The sequence below is a fragment of the Talpa occidentalis genome, unplaced genomic scaffold (assembly GCF_014898055.3).
Source record: "Talpa occidentalis isolate TD23 unplaced genomic scaffold, MPIMG_talOcc4v2.1 talOcc4.6, whole genome shotgun sequence".
NCBI lineage: Eukaryota > Metazoa > Chordata > Mammalia > Eulipotyphla > Talpidae > Talpa > Talpa occidentalis.
In genome coordinates, this window is record NW_023604972.1 from 42,972,672 (window position 1) to 42,990,296 (window position 17,625).

The 17,625-nt window shown below is 35.8% G+C and overlaps 1 protein-coding gene across 3 annotated transcripts in view; it reads left to right on the forward strand.

The window, feature by feature from the left end:
* MTHFD2L (methylenetetrahydrofolate dehydrogenase (NADP+ dependent) 2 like) overlaps positions 1-17,625 on the forward strand; it is a 97,052-nt gene that overhangs the window by 39,974 nt on the left and 39,453 nt on the right. The window lies entirely within an intron of this gene.

Sequence of the window (17,625 nt, forward strand, 5' to 3'; positions counted from 1 at the left end):
ATGGAACAAAAAGAAAATCCAAAAAATGGGCAGAAGATCTAAACAGGCACAATTAATCAAAGGGAATGCTGAAATAAAATAGACAATCTTTCCTGGGCACTGGTGATAAAGAGACAAGAAGGCAACGTGACTGAGCTACATAGGCATCTCTCCAAACAAGACATACAGATGGACAACAGGCACATGAAGAAATGTTCATAATCACTAGGAAATCAAAACCACAATGAAATACCACCTCATTCCTATGAGAATGACCCACATCAAAAGAGTAGAAACAACATATACTGGCGAGGATATAGAGAAAAAAGGAACTCTCTTACTTTCACTGTTGTTGGGAATGTAGATTTGTCCAGCCCCTATGGAAGCAGTGTGGAGTTTTCTGAAAAGATTAAAAATATATCTGCCATATGACCCAGTGCCATATGACACTACTAAGTGTCAACCATAAGAATACAAAAATGCTAACTCAAAGGGAAACTATTCTTTTTATTTTAAGAACAGAGAAATGTAACACCTTGTTGTGTTTTGTGGTCAGGTCTTAAAAAAATTTATATTATGAAATATTTAAAATGTGCTTAAAGTAGGGCCTCCCCGGTGGCACAGTGGGTTGGGCACTGTGCTGTGAAGTTCTCTGCAGCCTTGGCAGTGTGGGTTTGATCCCAGCTGCTAGTCAGAATCCCACATGTTGCCGCAGACCTCTCCAGTCGCGCCCGCTGCTCCCCTCAGCAGTGTATTTCTGTTGTCTGCTTGTCCTGCTCCCTGCTCTGTCTTTGGTGAATCCTCTCACCCTCCCACGCCTCTTGCCTGTGCCCTGGCTCTTGTATAAAAATAAATAAATAAATCTTTTTTAAAAAAAAGTGCTTAAAGTAAAAAGAACCATAGTTCTTTTTAATTAAAGTAAAAAGAACTATTTTGATACCTGTACAACTACCACACAGAAGTCAGATCTAAATATTCAATATAATGTTTGTTTTGGTGCTGAGCTCATGTTTGCTGTCAGTCTCTTTATGTTGTAGATTTCTGCAACTTGCTTTATTCTAACATATTTGGAGATTTCCCCATGCAAATGCATGTATTTGTATAACATTCAATTGACTGAATATCTATCTTTTGTTGATAGGCTATGTATGTTATTTCCAATTTGTTGTTACTATAAACAATACTACAATGTATAAGCTGGTATATATCTTCTTTCTATTTCAATAGATGGTAATTTGCTAGTGGTATATATTAGGTGCTATAACAGGTGCTAGAAAGCAAGGGTACATACGATATAAGTTTTAGTTCTTGGAATCTATCAGAAAAGAAAAGAAAGATGGAGAAGCAAATTAGTTTGTGAGTACAATATTTGAGGTAGAATTGTAGGTGTCTACTAATATCTTATTTATGGTCTATATATGTATGTATATACGTATGTCTGTCAGTCTTTATCTATCTATCTATCTATCTATCTATCTATCTATCTATCTATCTACCTACCTACCTACCTACCTATCTAATTTACATATCCATTAATCCATCCACCCATCCATCCATCCATCATCTAGAAGAGAAAAAAACAGAGAGACGAGAGAGCCAGAAAGATCGACAGGAACAGAAAGAGACAGGTAGAGAGAAAGCATGAGCACCACCCAAGAAGGAGTAACAGCTGTGTTCTTTGAAAATAAAATGATTGTGTGCATTCTATCTCACAGAATGAACAGAAATTCACTGGCCAGAATCAAAGGAGAAAGGGGACTTTTGGCAACCTAGAGCTGTAAAATGCTATGCACGTGTCAGAAAATGTTAATTATTTCAAAATGGTAGTTCTCTGTCAGGAGTGAACAACAAAGCTGAACATATAGGAAGGGTCAGACAGCAAATTAAATGAAGAGATTTGGATTTTATCCTGTAGGACATGGGCAAGCCATTAAATGGTTGTAAACATTATAATAACATGATATTATTTGAATTTTATTTTTTTTAATTTTATTTATTTGTGCATACAAGAACTGGGATACAGGCCAGAGGTGCGGGGGGGTGAGAGAATTCACCAGAGACAGAGTGGGGAGCAGAACAGGCAGATTTACTGACATACACTCCTGAGGGGAGCAGCGGGCCAGACAGGAGAGGTCTGCTGTGGCATGTGGGTCACCTCCCTTGCGGAGATCAAACGTGCTTGCAGTGGCTGGCGATAACTTGATAGTGCTGAGACTTAACCCCTTGCGCCACTAGGGAGGCCCTTAATTGAATTTTAGAGAGGTAACTGGAGTAGCCTCTAGGCAGGGATGAGGCTGGAAATAGAACTGATGTGTCTCTAGTAGCTGAAAATGAAGAGAAACGGAGTAGCTTTGTTTTTGGTTCTTTGGTATATGGTGTGACCATGAACAAGAAAATTCATGTAAATAAGACATCAGTGTAAAAAAATAATAGCAGTACAAAATACAACAAAGCAAAACCAGACAACTATAAATCAGAGACATCCTTCAGGGGAGGAGGAGGGAAAGGGATCAGAGGGAGGAACACAGGGAACTGAGGTGATAGTGCACGGGTGCATTGGGATAAAAAAGAACAATGATGTAAAAAGTTTTTTAGAATTTTTAAAAATTAAAATTAAAAAAAAGAAAATTCATGAAAGCAAGCAATTCATGTAGAAAGGGAGAAGTATAAGAGAAGTGGGTGGGAGTGGAAGATGAATTCAATTTGAACTAGTTGAGTTTGAAATATTTGCGGCATTTTCAAGTGGACAAGTGGTTGGGGATTGAGATATGTGGTTTGGAGATTTGGGTGAGAGCTGTAGTTTGCATCTCATTAACACCGAGGCATGGTTAGAACTATCCAGAAGGAGTTCGTTTATAACATCTGGATTGAGTAGTCCTATTCTGACATGTCTGAAACACGCTGGCTGATATGACAAATTCAGTCATGTTGCCTTCTTGCCTCTGTATCACCAGTGCCAAGGAGAGATAGCCTGTTTTATTTCAGCATTCTCTTTGATTAATTGTGAAAGAAAGAAATTGGCATTTTTCTGAAGCTTTGTTGTTTCATACCTGTTGTACCTTGTATCCTCACCTTTTATCATCTTTGAAAGCATTTGTTGAGTAACATGAGAAATGTCTTTAATAAACCAAAACATACCATATGGTAGTTGTAGACAAAATCATATTATAAAACTAGAATAATTGATTTAACTTTATAAATGTTGAATTTTTAAAATATACTTGAGTTTTTAAAATTATACTTGAGTTTCATTTAAAAATGTTTCTCCCAGCCTGTATTTTCTGTTCATGCTGCACTACTGGCTGTAATGGTGGATTTGTCATGTCCACCTGATGCCTTTACCATCCATACATTGGATTTTCACTGTATGTCCTGGTCAGTTACCCAACTAACTCACTCTTTTCCAGTCTTAATTCTCACAGGTTATTATATCTTCATAGTGTTTTTTTCTACCACACTGAGCTTGGTCTTAATAACAATGTATTTCCCATGCCTATTATTTATTATTTTAATGTATTATAAAACCAGAGAAATTGCTTTCTCAGTCCTTTATAGTCTTATTATCTGATTTCTGAGCCTGGGTTGCCTCCTTTCTGCTTGAAACATCTATTGACTTATTCATTCTTGTGCTCCAAAATCTGGGACTTGAGAATGAAAGTTCCACATGCTTTGGATGTTCTCTGTATTTTCTTCTGGCCATCCAGTTTGTTTTCTCTTCTATTTATGCTAATACCACTGTGCTGTCTATTAAATTTTCCTAAGGTTCTGGTCAAGCAGACATGGTCGTGCATTCATTGTCTGAATGCTTTTAGAAATTATGAACCTTTCTCTTGTTAAGCAAAGGATGATGTCTGCCTAATCCTGTTTAATAAAGAATGGTGCCTAAATCCTTACATTTTTTTCCAAATGTATCAGTGAATGATTTAACCTCTGCTGTAAGACTGTTGTGCCCTTTTAAAACATGTCTCTTGAATATATCAGTCACTTCAACATCATGACAATACTCTGAGGAGGATGTTTAAGACATTTTTTCTGCTATACTTCCAGTGAACTTATCTCTTTCTAGTTTATTACATTTTTAATAGACCTCACTTTTCTGCTCGAGACATAGTTTATATTTGTAAAGAAAACTGTTGAGCAACACCCTTGTAAGGTATAACATCTGCCTTAATATTATGTAAAATTTGAATTTGTTGTGTTAGCATGAGATGACACAGCGTGCCCTTATATAGAAAATCTTTTAAACATCACATTTCTATTATTATCTTTTTATAATAAATGAAAAGGAGAATGAAAATATAAAAGAGTTGGATGAGCTATGTGGTGAGTATAGAACGGTGAGAATTACAGTGAACAGCCCTGGAGGAATGCCCAGTATCGAGACCTCTGGTAGCCAGTGCCATATCTTACCCATTATAGTTTTCTTGTATTATAGAATAACTTTGTATTTCTCATATCTAGTGAAGAACCTTCCACCAATGATTATAAAAAATCCCTGTTGAATAAGTAAACTTTCTTCTTTAGAAGTCAGGTGCTTATCCTGGGTAAAGCTTTTTTTTTCCCTAGAAGTTTAGGAGGGCCTTCATAGGAACAGTTGATCTTTTTGTGATATGTTCCAGCTTCAATTCTCCCTAATACCTTGTTTGGGGTTGTTCCCTTTCATGAAGGCTTAATATGGCATTGCATCAGCACCACTGACTCAGAACTCGCACCTGCAGAGTTCAAAGGTGAGGTAGGGAGGAGGCAGAGAAACAACTGAGAAATGATGACTGTCTTTAATGAAAGAATGAGAAAATACCATTGCTGTACTTTCTAGTGTGGGTAGGAATCTGAGCCCTTCTTAGGTGAAGTCATCCTTCCAGTGGTATATTCACAGCTTGTGGCATTGCCAAATGTCATTTCCAGACATGTGTTGACTGGCAGAAAGTGAAATGATTCCATTAGACCTATAGATAGCCATTATAATTGTGGCTTTTCAATAGCATCCACACATCTAATTAAAATCCAGGAAAACTGAAAAATTTTTTAAAATGCAGGAATCAAAATGTCAGACATCAACACTTATGTAATAATCCATGGAGAGGCGGTGTTTGAAATGGCCTGTGGAGAATCTGACTGTTCTCCTGGCTGTCTGCTGTAGGTGTGGCTTTGATTCTGAAGTGGAGTGATGAGAAGGAAGGAATCCCTTTGTTGACTTATGTCTCCACAGGCAGATTTCTATGAAAGTCCTTGCTTTTTACACATTTATATAGTCAGAGAAAGTATTCTGACTCTGTTGCTTCATCTTTCCTTTAAGCGCATTTCTCATAAATTCATTTCTGATTTGGCTAATTAAGATTGCTTATTATAGAATGGCTTATATTTGTTGCAAAACCTGAGGATTAATGAGTACTATGCACGAGTGTGGGCTTTATTTTATGACTGTGGTTGGAACAAATTCAAATAAGTCATAGTTCTTCTATGAGTGTGAAGATTGCAGGTAAGTCACTCTTAGTATCTTACTAACATGTGTCCTTGAAATCAAGATAGTAATCAATATCAGTTTATTATACTACAATTAACCAAGGTGTATTTCAATAATATTTCTATGGAGTTTCTATTGTGTGTTTTTCTTAATTCATACTTATTAAAAGGAATCGAGAAGATTCCTTGTCACTGTAAAACACACACTTATTACACAAAGGATATGTTATAATATATATCCTTGCCATGAACTATATATATATATATATATATATATTATTTCACATGTATATATGAATATACATTCTTCCCAAGAAATCCCTAAAAATAGTGCGGTATATTTTACCATGTCAGTTATTACCCTAAATTTACTTTTTTTAATAAAAAAACTATTTGAAGGCGTTTCCTGCCCCTGTATTTTATTATAAATTTTATGACATTTTAGTAGTTCTTCAAAAGATTACTGAATGACTTGGAAAGAACTCAGAAAATATTACTAGTTTACTGTAAGTGCTAGATTAGATAGAAACTTGAATAAATGTTTTCAAATACAAATGAAAAATACAAGTTTATTTTAAGACTTATTTTGGATATAAGCTTATGAACAGACATTGTCTCAGTTCCCAAAATACTACATGTGCAGGAATTTACCTGAGAGAATTGTAATGAGACTTACAGAGAGATAATGTTCAAGAATATGCATCAAAGATTTATTTATGGTAGCAAAAAGTAGAAAACAGCCTAAACATCCAACAATAGGGAAAAACTAATGATTATATATACATATGAATTATTACAGCTAATTATATTTTGAAAAACAATTACATTAGTTGTATTCATGATGAAAATCCAAGTATGAGCACACACACACACACACATCAACAGACAAAGATGGAAGGAAAAATTACAACTTGAAAAGATTGCTTACCTCTGGCTAGTGGGCTTTAGGTGATAGATAAATATTGATCCTTATTTATCTTCCTCTGAATGCTCTAAGTAAGTTTTTCCTCTGAATTCTCCAGGTAAATTCTTCAGGATGCATTGATTTCATAATTATAAAATGGAATAAAAAAATATTAAAATGACTCATTCCCAACCCATCGTGAGAGTTTGCCTGCTGTCCGTGTTGTTTTCTGGGTTTGTTAATCTTTGAATATAGAAGAGTAAGGGAGTGGCATGGTTATCTGAAATAGCTAATATCCTACAAAGTACCAAGCATGTTAATTAAGTGACTTTTCTTGGGAGAAAAGAAAGGGATGTGAATTAAAATGGATCATTCATATGGTATGTAAATTATATCTCAATAAAATCTACCAAAAAAGAGAATGAAAATCTGGAAGATGTGGGGATGCTGAGGGTAATTTTGACTTTTAAATTATTTCACAAATGTGTAGTAGAATAAAATCATCTAGTTTTCAATTAGCACTAAAAGGAAGAAGTGGAGTAAGAATATGAGGGAAAGGAGTTGAAATGAAAACATTCTACTTGCCCTCATTTGAGTTTCTGACTTACACCTTTGACATCTATCTTGAATATTCCTTGTATTGAAGCTCTTGCCTCATGCTCTTAAAACTACACAGTCACTATTGCCTTGTTCTACTTTAGACAGGCTAGAACAAATTCATATTATTATTATTTTTTAAATTTCTTTTTTTTTTAAGATTTATCCATTTATCTAAACAAGCATTGGGCACAGTCAGAAGCACAGGAGGGTCAGAGAATTCACCAGTGTTAGAGAGGAGAGCAGAGCAGGCAGACTGACAAAGTACACTGCTGAGGGGAGCAGCAGGCAGCAGGAGTGGTCTGCGTGCCATGTGGGACCCTCATGTGGCCGGGGATGGAACCGGATCGAACCGGTGCTGCAGAGGCAGCGGGCAGCTTTGCAACCCAGCACTCAACCGCTGCACCACCGGGGAGGCCCACAAATTCGTATTATTAACTGAAGCAAACTTGGTAATAAAGAGGCACATCCAACCATCATAAATATTTTGAACCTTAGAAAAACTATTGAATTTCAGATTTATCTGACTCATCTTCAGCACTAGCTTGTTCTGTATATTTCCCCCCAGAACATGAGCAGGGACATTTAGAAATCCTTTTCTATATGATTACATAATCAAAACATCCTCATTTCTGAGTATCATGGGCATTTTTTTTTTTTTTTTATAGAGGCATGTTTTTATTTATTTATTTATTTATTTGTTTGTTTGTTTTGTTTATACATGCACTGGGTACAGTCAGAAGCGCGGGAGGGTGAGAGAATTCACCAGAGCCAGAGTGGGGAGCAGAGCAGGCAGAAGGACCGAAGTACACTGCTGAGGGGAGCAGCGGGCGGCAGGAGAGGTCTGCGCGCCATGTGGGACCCTCCTCTGGTGGCCGGGGAGCAGCTGGGGATAGAACCGACGCCGCAGAGGCCGCGGGCAGCTTCGCAACCCAGCGCTCAACCGCTGCGCCACCGGGGAGGCCCTGGGCATTTTTTTTTTAAATTTAGTGGTTATATCAAACATCTAAAATACTATTTGAGTAGTGAGTTTTAGTATTGGTTTTTCATAATTTTCTATATTATCATATCAGTGTTATAATGTTTATTTATAAATAATAATAATTGCTAGTATTTGAGCATTTTTGAAAAATCATTTATTTGAATCTTCCAATATCTTTTTGAGATCAGTGAGATTACCCCCCCATGTTAATATAGATGCAGAAGTTGAGGCTTAAAAGAGTGAATTGATTTGCCTGTAGACATATGATGAAGTAATTAAGTCACATCTTACACTAAAGCCCCTATCTTGATTCTTCATTCTGCTTTTGGCTATTGTCATGATTTTAGAGAGTGGGATGTGTCTTTCATTTTCCTTAGCATTTGAAGGAGAAGGCATCAAAGCATCACAGCTGTTTCTTAAGAATGCATAGTTATATTCACACTCCACATTTTACTAGTAACATTTTTTATAGAACCGAAAAGGTGTATTTTAGGACAAAAATATGCAACATGTATTTAAGTTCATAAAGCTTGCAGAGTTGTGACTACAATTCTGCAATTATCTGTCAATAAATAACATTTCATATTCATATACTCAAATAGGAGAAAAAACTTGGACTTTCTATAGCTGAGTGCAGTATGACTCTAGGTCAGTTGTCCTTACAAAGCACAGCTTCTGTGTGTGTCCCTTTTGTAATGGTTGCAGTGAGGAAGAGTTTTTCCCACAAAATGAGGTTGCTATTCTTTAGGATTTAAATTTTGTTGAAAGGAGCAAAAATTATCCCTCAAATATATCTTTAATCCATAATCACTTCTAGCAAAATTTGTGCTCCAACTCGAAAAACTCGAAAAACTTAAGCTCCTGGGACAGTCTTGTATGGCTTTGATGGCCAAGAAGTTAATTTTTAAATAAAAATCAAAATTTTTTTTAGCTGCTGTTTATGCTGTTTATGCATATTCATTAGATATTTTCTTACCATCGTTGTCCTTCATTTCTCTTAGGGATTTTGGCCTGTAAACTCTAGGTGAAAACTAGTTGGTGTACCAATAACCCTAGACTAACTAAAGGTAAATCTGTCCCCTGAAAAAGAGACAAAATGGCTAAGTATGACAATGATTTCCTATAATCAGCTGGTGGTCATATTCCATAATAATAAACAGGTAAATTAGGACAATTTTAGTTTATTTATGTGTGGTTCTTTAAATCATGTTTACTTTTTACCCTAAAGAAATAACTAGGAATATTCAGGAATAACTAGGAAAATAAACTGATTTGTTATGATTGCCCAAAGGAGATTAACACTGGCATTTGTTTCTGAAAACTTAATTATACCTTGACATTTTGGAAAAAATTTTGAAGTAACATAAAAAAAGACATTTAGTTAATTGCATAGAAAGGTCACCTACACTAACTTAATATCAATTAAGCCATAAGCAACGCAGTATTCATGTTATGTTTGAAATTTCAATTAGAACGCTAAGAAGCCAAAGCAGTTATTGTTCATTAAATGTTATTGCGTGCCAAGCATCTTGCTTTGCACTTTCATTTTTACTTTTGCAGCAATCCTAGGGCAAAGGGTAGAAGTAATTTGAATTTATTCTTATAATTGTGAGATATAATCTTACCTTTAAAAATCACAGAACTTATAATTGTCAAGGTGAAATCACTTCCAAAGCTCAATTTTTAAAAAATATTTTGCTTTGATGTCTTCATCTTCTTTGTTTTAACATTTATTTCTCTATATATGTATTTTTGCATAATCTTTCATATTTTTACAGTGCATGCATTCTCATCTCTACTCGAATTTTTTCCAGTGACTGAGTTCACATTCTTTTTTTTTTTTTTTAAGATTTATTTATTCATGCATACAAGAACCAGGGTACAGGCCAGATGTGTGGGAGGGTGAGAGGATTCACCAAAGACAGCGGGGAACAGAACAGGCAGACTAATTGAAATACACTGCTGAGGGGAGCAGCGGGCTGGACAGGCAAGGTCTGCCACATCATGTGGGTATTTCACCAGCCGGCTGGGATCAAACCCACACTGCAGAGGCTGCGGTCAGCTTCACAGCACTGTGCTCAACCACCTGCACCACCAGGGAAGTCCTGAGTTTGCATTCTTGTGTAGAACTGATGGCAAACTCTTTTATCTGACAAGGTAATTACTAGTTCTTTATGTAGAGATGGCCAATAGCATTGTGTTTCTCACATGAAGAATTACTGAGACCATGCTCTGTCCTATTAAGCTACATGGAGCAAAATAAACTGTATACATCCACATTTGGAACTGGAATCTCTTCTTGTTCCTTATTCAGCTTTTGTTAGTCCTCAATACCACTGCTACTCCTGAGATGTGTGGAGATGCTCACAACTGTTTTTATTTCTGATTCCTGCTCTCCAGCCTTTCAGAGTCAGCCAAGCCAATTAAGCGATAAAGGCACAAGAGATAAACTACTCAATGTTCTTTTTTTGGGGGGGGGGCAGCATTTTCTCTCACACCATGAAAAAAGAAACATCTCACAAAGAGAACTTGGAGTTTATTGGTCAGAATCTGAGGATTTCTATTACCTTTAGATATCTAGTAGGTGATCATGCACTATATTCAGTTGTTTACTCACATGAATTGCTTTTCCCAAGTTAAAGGATGTAGGACAAAAGCCTTGGTGACTTTCTCGTTGTCCTATGGGATTTTTCTTTGTTTCCTCCTAATGAGATTTGTGTACCACTTTCCAAGGACTGGCATATCAAACAGATCTAAAGCTATACTCTCTTTCATTTACTCAACCCATTTATTGAGGACCTAGTAGAGTTAGGCTATATGAAGTGCTGAGTATACAACAAAACAACTTAGATTTTGCCCTCCATATGTGTATTGAGAGTACATACTCTTAGAGTTTGTGCTGCTGAAACAGTTTCCTCAGCCTCGTCTCTCGCGCTACCCACAGGTCACTCAAACCATGTTCTATTGTAGTTTTCAGCCAACGGCAACTCCAAATTTTAACAGAAGTAAGCTTTGTAATAAATCAGGACACATCTCTTTTTTTTCATTTCAAATTTGTAACTGAAAAATTTGAAATTGGAGAGAAAGGAAAGTGCAGAGGCTAAAGGCACATGTAAAGAGGGAATTTGGTCTCAGGCAGGACTGGTGTGGGCTTGATTGGCTCCAGAGGAAGTGGCTTTTGTACTGGCATATGCTTTTCAAGGATAGGTGTGAAGGGCCTTCTGGTTTTCTTTCTTTTTACCAATTTTCACTGAGCACCTTGCATAGATGTGGTACATTTATTTACAAAGCATTTCAGTTTACGGTCATTTTCTACACAGAACATTCTAGTTTCCTGAGGGTGAGGCTCTGTTAGTTCTTGTACTGTCAGATGTCATTGTTACTATAGCCTATCAGGCTTCATGAAAAAGGATTGTTAGGGTAAGATAAAAACTCTACCAATAAACCCCTTGATGTATTAGAGGGAAAGTCTTAATGCTTTCTCAAGTCCACTTTTATGGATTTTTAAAATTTTTTAAAGCAAACACTTAGCCTTATTACTTTGTCTTATTAACTTCACTCAGTACTTTTCTTTTATTAAAAAAAAGCCTCAAAAGTTATTTCTTTGATTTCCGTGCTTTTATCTCTGGCATCTTCAGTATTCCATGCTCTGAATATTTTTAGTGTTTCTTAATGAATATAAATGTGTTGCCCTTATTTTGTCCTTACCAAACAAAAGTCATTGCAAAGGGTGCTATAAGTAACTAGTAAATCTCCCAAAACAGGGCTTGTAGGCAAGGTAACAGAACCACCCATTACATCCCTAGGAGAACAGAAGGTTTTTTTCAGTCTCAAAATGCCCATTCCTCTTGCACCCCAAGTTCATCTAGATAGTGGTCTCTGTAAGGTTTAGTCCAACAATACTGTGTCTAACAATACTGTTTTTATGCTTTATGGAGGACCAAAATTAGAAGTAACACTATTCACTTTGTTGATAGGTGTGAGAGGACAATTCTGTCGTTACTATTTGTCCCAACTGTTGTTACCTGATTATTATATATTTAAGGTTGGACCTGTGGGAGAGAATGCCACTCCTGTTTGTGGGGGGTGGGGTCTTAAAAGAAGAGTGACATCATGCATTATATTCATTACCACATTCTTCTGATCTGTTGGGAAGTGGTATGATCCTCAGGTCAGGCAGATGGATGGGATGGGGAGGTCTTTGGCTGATGGTAGATTCAGAACCTTCTTTCTATGGGCCCTGCAGTAACTGGGTCTCAGCACCCAGAGATAGGCTTTTGTCAGTAGGAAGGAAGATATCAAAGCAATGACTGTCAGCAGATAGGAAAGGCACCCCGGTCAGATGGGGTGGGCTTGTAATAGCCCTCTGGGCTAGGCTATAATTTGATTCCAAGCAAATTCAAAATTTTGCAAAGGTATTTCCATGGTAAATTTGACATCTTCCCAACCAAAGTTTTTTTCTCATGAGATCAATGGTGATATTAACAAATATAATTTTAATATTGTGTAATGATATGTGACATTTGGGGATCTGCATAACTCGATGAAATGAAATTTTCCAAATGAACAATGAATGATATCACCAAATTGGTTCAAAATGTAAGATCAACCGATACTAGATTTTGGTATTACAGAGTATAGAAAGCTCTTTTGAAATGGCTTCAAATTCCACCTTGTAACTAACCTTAAGAAACTATTATATGTCAAGTTTGAGTGTAGATTCAAAGAAAGATAACCAGTTATCTTAAAGGTTATTAAACCACTCCTTTTTCCAAATACATGTATATGTGAGGTTGGAAGAAGAGGGCGATTTCAGAATCCAGCTGTCTTCTATTAAACTACAGTGGTGACACCTGATAGGGGATCCCAATGTTACCTCAGTTTTAAAAATAGATTAATTAATTTGCCAATTTTGGGGAAAATTAAAAATAAACTGGACATTAAAGATTTTGAAAATTTTGAAACACTACCTCTTTTCTCACTATTTTTGGGGGAATTTTGAGATATATAGTAATTTTAAATAAAATGTGTTATTTATTTTAGCATTAATATTTTTTCAAAAGAATTATTAAATATTTAAACAATGTATAGTTTTAATTGCTTATATGATAAAATCAGTGGATTTAAGTCACATAAACAAAGTTCCTTTAGAGTTCAATAATTTTTAAGAAAGTAGTCCAAAAACCAAAAAGTTTGAGAACCACTAATTTGCAAACTAACCCTCTTTATTTGCATATCTGTTCAAATGACATATATTTAGAGAGTGCCATCTAAAATAGCCTTTTATTTTTCTTTCTGGCACATATCATTACCAGACATGTATTACATTTTATTTGTTTATTAGCTGTCTTCTCTATGTAAAATGTAGGCTCCATTAGGAAGGGTTTTTGTCTGTTTTGTTTATTGCCTTAACCTTGTCACCTACTGTAATATCTAGCATGAGGTCTCTAAAGACTAGCATAAGGATACTCTTCTAAAAGAAAATAACAATGGGGAACAAAAGGTTCAAAACAGTTTGAAACTGTGAATTCAGTCCACAGGCAGAACCCACATGAATGCCTAGAAAAAGATGCTGACATCTTTGTGACTACACAGGTTGTGTGGATAGCTCAGGGCCATATACGTACAGCTTATGTGAAACCGGAGTGTTGGGAAAGTGCCACTTGCTTTCTACTCTTTCAGTTCTGCTTAGGTCAGCAGTACCTTCAGCAATATAGCTTAGGGCTTCTGTAGCATAGCTTGTACAGGTATGGGAGTTTGGAAATGGATCTGTTAAGAGTGTAGCTTTGAGTATCAGGCTTTCTCTGGAGCCAGACTGCAGTCGAACTTGTGCCAGGGCCACTGCAACCTTGCTTAAGAAGCCAGGGTGCCCTAGGAGGTGTAATCCCATGGAAATTAACTATACAGGTACTTGACAAAGACAAGTAAGAACAAACACAAACTTGATAAATAGAAAAAGTGACAATGAGAAAGAGAGGCATACTAGTATTACCGAAAAGGACTTGACATTAAGCATTGTTGATGCTCTTAGTAAAATAGAGAAAAGATTACAGTCATGAGAAGAAAATGAAAGATTGAAAACAAGAATATGGTTTTATGCAACAAGAACAGATAATACTTATAAATGTTGGAAATGAAAAACATAACTATTGTAATTAAAAAAGGCTTTTAAAGCAGATGGAATAATAATTAAACATTGCAGAAAAAGTATAAACCACTGGATAGTAAAATGAACTCTTGCTAGAATTCAACACAAAGAGATAAAGAATTGGAAAATATGGGTTACAGTATGAATTTTAAATTATGAAACTCAAAGGTAGAAATCCTAGGATATTAGCATAAAAGATAAAATATTTTAAGTGAGATCATTGATAATTTCATGAAATTGCAGCTTAGTACACACCTTTGCAGTGAAAAGAACTGTCCTTTTAATATGACTACATTTTAAAGAGATAATCCACTTTTCTTTTTTTGTTTTGAAATTTTATTTTATTGAGGTGACATTTACAGCATTGTATGTGATTCAGATATATAGCATCACACCATTCAGTGGTATGTCACCAGCCACTGCCACCACCAAGACACTCTTAGTCCTCTACCATAGTCCATTTGGTTCACTCCCCATTTTGCTCTTCAACCTCCCCCATCCCATCTAGTAGCCTTAACTTTACTGATAGACTTCTAGGGTTTAATATGGGTTTGGTTTTGACTGATCCCTTGTTTAGTTTCTCTATATTCTGCAAGTTTTTGTTATTTATCTTTCTTCTATTTGTTATTTATCTTTCTCCTTATGACTTATTTGCATACCATAATCTCCCCCCAGTTCCATCCATGTTGTTAAAAAGGTCAAGAATTCATCTTTTTTATAGCTGAGTAGTATTCCATTATGTATACATACCTAACCTTCTTAATCCACTCAGCTGTCCTCAGGAATTTAAGTTGTTTCCATAGCTTAGCTATTGTAAATAGTGCTGCAATGAACATGGAGTGATATATCACTTACTGTTTCCCTTCGTAAAATAAGACACCTCCTTTGGACAGCATGCAGGATGCCTATTGATTAATAAACATATACACATTATTGGACACTTCGGAGAAACTCAACTTATAATAAATTCATGAAACTAATATCTAGGTTTTAAATTTTTATTCTATAAATATGAAATATTTGACATTATAAATAGAGTGATTTGGCTTAAATGTTCATCAATGAACATGAAATAGTTTTTTGTGATAGTATAAACATAAATACCAGTGCAGAACAATAATTTTATTCAGTTAAGAATCCTATGAACAGGAAAACACTTCTAGAATAGCGCAACTCCATGGTTCCTCTTTCCAACAACCAACCATAACTGGTATAAGTATATACTTTTTAATTATTTTAAATTTCTAGAAATTCTTAAAAGCACACAATAAATGAAGAAACAAACATTCATTCAAGAAAATCAATTGATTCTAAGAAAACTGTAACTCTCCTGCATGTGACTCTTAACCTTCTTTTCTTCTCTCCTCCAGCTCAGCTTATATAACAGAAGTTTTATTCTGGGTATGGGCATCCAAGAACTCAGGGTTCTCTTTCCACTTAGATCCCAATCTAGTATCTGGAAGCCTGATCCAGGCTTTTTTTTTTATAGCTGAGTAGTATTCCTGATCTAGGTAGTATTTCATATTACCAGCAGTTTGTTGCTGAGAAGCTCTATTTCAAACTAGAGCAGAGGCTTAATGAGAAGAGAGGTAAATTGCAAACACCAGGAGCTACCACTGCTGCCCAAGAACACTAGCTCATAAAGCAGAGGTGTCATTCTGATCACAGTGGATGACTTTTCTTATACTCAGGTCTGGAGAAATGGCTCAGAGTTTTTGCTATCGGGCAAGTTATAAGAACACATTATTCCAGAGCACTCTCTAAGGTATATTACTATATTATTAGAGAGAATAAAGGGAAATTAAAGCCTAAAGTGACTATTAAAAACAATACAGATTTTGGTTATGGACAATTAAAAAGAAACTGGTAATCCAATGAGAGAAACAAACTAACTTACAGATCAGTTAGGTTTAACAGAGAGAAGCAGGGAAAGATAAAGCTAAGAAAGTACCTTCTGTGGTAGGAAAAAAAGAATGGCCTGGAAGATGACTTCTACAAAGAGGTCTGAATCTAACTGAATCAGAATGCAGAGAAATTTATCCATCAAGGTATTATTGAAACAATGTAGCATCAATTGACAATAAGTGGAGCCCAAAAGCCCCATAAAATGAAGACCAGCTGAAAGCTTGTGTAGGGTAAATGAAGTTGGGTCTTGTATATTTTAAAAGACAAAAAATATATTACAAATACTTATGGCTATATGCTTCCGTTTGTAACATATAAAGATGTAGTGTGTATAATAATAATAATAAAAAGGATGAAAAAGGGATGAAAGGAATACAACCTTACAGGACTGACATTTCTATATATGATTGGAACTAAATTGATATAAATCTGAAGTCAATTCTGATAAGCTAATATGTATACTGTAAATTCAAAAACAGTGACTAAGAAGATAACTCAAAAAATCCTAAAGTGAAAAAAAATTAAAGCTTAAGTGTTAAAGTGTCATTTCAGGAAAAAAAATCTTAATTTAAAAGAAAGATATAGAGGAAAATCAGCAGTGAAAAAAAAAATCTATGGTAAATGTCTAACAATAGTGCAAAATGGTAGACATAAATCCAACCCTGTCAAAGAAACACTACATATGAATGGATTAGGCAACCCAGTCAAAAGGCAGTGATTAGCAGACTGGTAAAAAGCAAGATCTGACTCCATGTTGTCTATAGGAGACAAACTTTGCAATCAAGAAAGTCAAAGACAATCCAAAGAATGTGAGAAAATATATGCAAATCAAATATCTGACAGAGGATTTATACCTAGAATATACAATGAACTCTTAAAGCTGAAAAATACAAAGACAAAGAACCAAGTTAAAAACAGGCAAACAGGGCCTCCCTGGTGGCCTAGGGGTTTGATCCCCAGCCAGGGAGCTAACCTGCATATGGCATAGCAGACCTCTCCTGTCTCAGCGGCTGCTCCCCTCACAGTGTATTTCAGTAGATCCGCCTGTCCTGCTCCCCACTCTTATCTCTGCTGAATCCTCTCACCACGACCCCCCCCCACCTCTGACCTATAATCCAGTTCTTCTACACATAAATATGTGAAAAAAAATAGGCAAACAATTTGAACAGAGATTCCTCCAACAAATTAATGTAAATGGTCAATAAAAGTTCACGAAAAGATGCTCACAATCAAGCCCAAATCACTTTGCCAAATCACTTTGCCCAAATCAAGATGCCACTTCACACCCACTAGGAAGGCTGTAATCAAAATGATAGATAATATCAAGTGTTGGCAAGGATGTAGGAAAATTAGAACTTTCGTACATTGTTGGTGGAAATATAAAATGGTGCATCTTCTTCAGAAAGTTATTTGGCAGTTATTAAAAATGTTAAACATGGGGTTACTATATGACTCAAATTCCACTCCTAGGTGTATACTCAAGAGAAAGAACACGTACTTCCATTCCATAGCTAACACATGAATGTTTATAGCATCATTATTCATAATAACCCTAAAGTAGAAACAACCCAACTGTCCATCAGCTGATGAATGGTTAAGGAAAATGTGGTATAAACATACAAAGGAGATAATAAAGAATACAGTACT